Below are 2896 nucleotides of genomic sequence, written 5' to 3'. Positions count from 1 at the left end.
ATGTAAAGCTTTCTGATTTGTGATGTCCTGAATTTTTTTTTTGAAAAGAAAATAAAGTTCTTAAAAATCGAAAATTGTAGGTGGAGTTGTTGAATTGTTTTCTTGTTTTGTGGAAGCAGTGTTTGTTTTGCAGTACACAACATGGCAACTTTTGGATCCCGCAAGAATGCTGTGCGTTTTGAGCTTTTGGATGATCTCTTCATGGATCGTCTGCAGTTCAGCAGAAAAGTGTTGCAGAAGGAACTTGGCTTTGAACCTCGGCACTTGGATTTCATCTTTGCTCTCCCAGGTCAGAAAGCATTTGAGGTTGTTTTTGCTACCTATTCTCTGTTTGAACAATGTGTGGATGTGTTTGAGGCAAAAAGAGGGGAAGTTCCTGCCCATGAGAAGATCAACTTGCAGCCCGACACAGAGAGAGAGGAAAACGGTGCATGTTATTATGTTCTCGGAACTGGCAAAGACGGAGGACATTCACACCTGGCTTAACCAGTACTGCACCGTCCACCATGGAACTGAGGTTAGAGATGTTGACGGTATAAAAACAGGAGCAGGGGAAATACCTTGATCAAGAAGGAGGTTCACCCAGAGCGAGGCTCGGCCATTGCACTCCGGCTGTGCTGACCCCTGTGAATTCCCCAAATGTGGGAATCTCGACTGCATAATTTCTGGTAGTGGGGGACTGCGTTCGCGCTCTCCCCTGATGTGCTTGGTCCAATATCAGATACGGAAGAGTTACGACACCACGAGCTGCGATAGGATCCCAGTTCGAAAGGAGTCAATGCCACTGCTGGTTCCCGGTTTCTTTTAGTTAGAGGTCCGGAGAAGCATTTCAAGCTGGTTACACTACTCCTTCCGGACATTCATTCCCTTTTCAAAGTCAGTCATTTTGCTGTAGTCTGCATTATTTAGGCTGATTATCGAGGTTAGCCTTTATTTGGTCATGGGGGCCTCGGTACTGTATGCTAATTCTCAAGACAGTTTCACCCGTTTTCTGATTGCTAGGTTCTGTACCAGTGCAGACATGTCAAACAGTGAATGGCTGTACCTCTATTGTATCCGTGCTCAATGAATGAAATCAGTAATAAATGAATATATGTATAGTTAAACGAAAAACAAGTGGTTTATCGACTCATCTTCATTTGCAGATTTAGAGGCAGCTTCGATATTCGTTTTACAAACGGGTTTTTTTTATATGGGTCACACACATGCCATAGCAACAAAACATCTCTAGAGATGAGGCTAAAGATCACCTTTCCATCCTCCAGGTTTTCCTCCCAAAGCCTACGGTACCAACGGCGACCCCTGCTGGCCAAGAGAGCAAAAGCTTGCAGCACCTGGTATTCCCAGGCGGTCTCCCATCCAAGTACCATCCAAGTACCAACCAGGCCCAACCCTGCTTAGCTTCTGAGATCAAACAAGATCGGGCACATTCAGGGTGGTGTGGCCGCAAGCAAAAGCCATGGTGCCTGACTCGCTACTTGAAGCTGTGTGTGGCTGGGGCTCCGTGCCCCCCAAGCGGGACTGAAGGATCGTTCGTGTGCAACTCTTTGGAAAGGAGCTTCTTTCCAAATCGCATTGCGTACCTGGATGTTGGCGAATGTGCTCCCTTGTGTTGGCTTGTCCCGCACTGGAGGAGAACAAACAAACTGCTCGGAGGAGCACAAGCCAAGTCTTCACAAGACAAAAACCTCCAGTGCACAGCACTCAAAACATTTCTGGGCTGTCGCGTGTTTATTTCAGCACAGAAAGCGCACCAGTCCAACACGTCGGCCGGGCGTGCGGCGCCTCCGCCCTCTTGTGGCCTTGCGGCGTCAGAGCAAGAGGCTCCTTCTCGCTGCCTTTCCGCTGTTGCAGAGCCCCGAGAGGGAACCTGGAGTGCACACTTTGTGGGGGGCGGGGGATCGCGTTCGCGCTCTGCCCCCAGTCTCTTGCGCGAGTACTAAATCTCACGGCGCCAGCCAGCGGCCAGGAGACAAGTACAATATCGAGGGACAGGGGGGCCTCGTCATTGATTGTTACATATGAGACGGGGATTAGGAGGAGACCCAGACTGATTGGTAAAGGGGAACACTAACACCAGAGTGACACCCCCGGCGTCTCTTTTTGAGAGACGCCCTGGGATTTCTGAATGGCCAAGGAGGGTTGGGACCTCGGTTTTACGCCTGCCCCGAAGGACGGCACCTGTTTGTGCAGAAGAGTGTCGCCATAAGGATGCTGGGGCATAAGAAAGCCACACAGACCGCAGGGTGAGCGCTCCCTACTGGTCCCAGTCACACCTCTTGCAGGAGCAGCAGCAACCTGAGCTTTTCCGGGGGGAATCTCCCATCCGGGTGCCGGCTAGGCTCACACCTGCTGGGCTGCTGTGGGTGAGCCCAGTCGAGAGTCGCAGGGTGAGATCTAGTCACCGGGGAGAAACGATACAAGCGACGGATTACTCTGCTCCCAGCACTTGAAAAGACAGACAAATGACTCATTCCCGTCGGAGCTGAATGAACCTGAATTCCCCCGCCCCGCTATGTTTGCTGTATTGTCTTTGAAGCCGGCCCCCGAGACGAGACGGGCTGTTCCTGTGCCCCAATTAACACTTTACAGGTGCCATTCCCTGGCATTGTGGCCATTGTCGGTGGTCACACGCGATAAGATAAGGTGGAGGAGAGCGGGGCATGCCCAGCGCCAGACATTCAAGGAGGGGGCTGTGCGAGGTGAGGTGAGGTGCGACACGCCGGAGCCCCGACGCTGCTAATGCGGAGCTCAGGGACTGCATCCCTCAGTCAGGAAAATGATTGTAATGCACACTGATGCAAAAGCGATGAAAATGGCTGACATTAGAAGGTTGGCTCAAAAAGCCTGGGGAGCTGAAGTCTCTGCTTCTTTAGAGCGAATACCTGCTAAAACG

The 2896-nt window shown here is 51.1% G+C and overlaps 1 non-coding gene and 1 pseudogene across 1 annotated transcript; one reads left to right on the top strand and one right to left on the bottom strand.

Annotated features, from left to right (window-relative positions):
* Positions 1-535: 535 nt before the first annotated feature.
* On the top strand, positions 536-700 carry LOC138243523 (U1 spliceosomal RNA). The gene has a single exon (XR_011192178.1). It is a non-coding gene; the product is annotated as a U1 spliceosomal RNA (small nuclear RNA).
* Positions 701-1322: 622 nt separating this feature from the next.
* LOC138218809 (5S ribosomal RNA) lies at positions 1323-1452 on the bottom strand (annotated as a pseudogene).
* Between the last annotated feature and the right edge of the window lie 1444 nt (positions 1453-2896).

Source organism: Lepisosteus oculatus, chromosome 14, assembly GCF_040954835.1.
Source record: "Lepisosteus oculatus isolate fLepOcu1 chromosome 14, fLepOcu1.hap2, whole genome shotgun sequence".
Lineage (NCBI taxonomy): Eukaryota > Metazoa > Chordata > Actinopteri > Semionotiformes > Lepisosteidae > Lepisosteus > Lepisosteus oculatus.
This window is presented reverse-complemented; position numbering and strand designations above follow the sequence as displayed.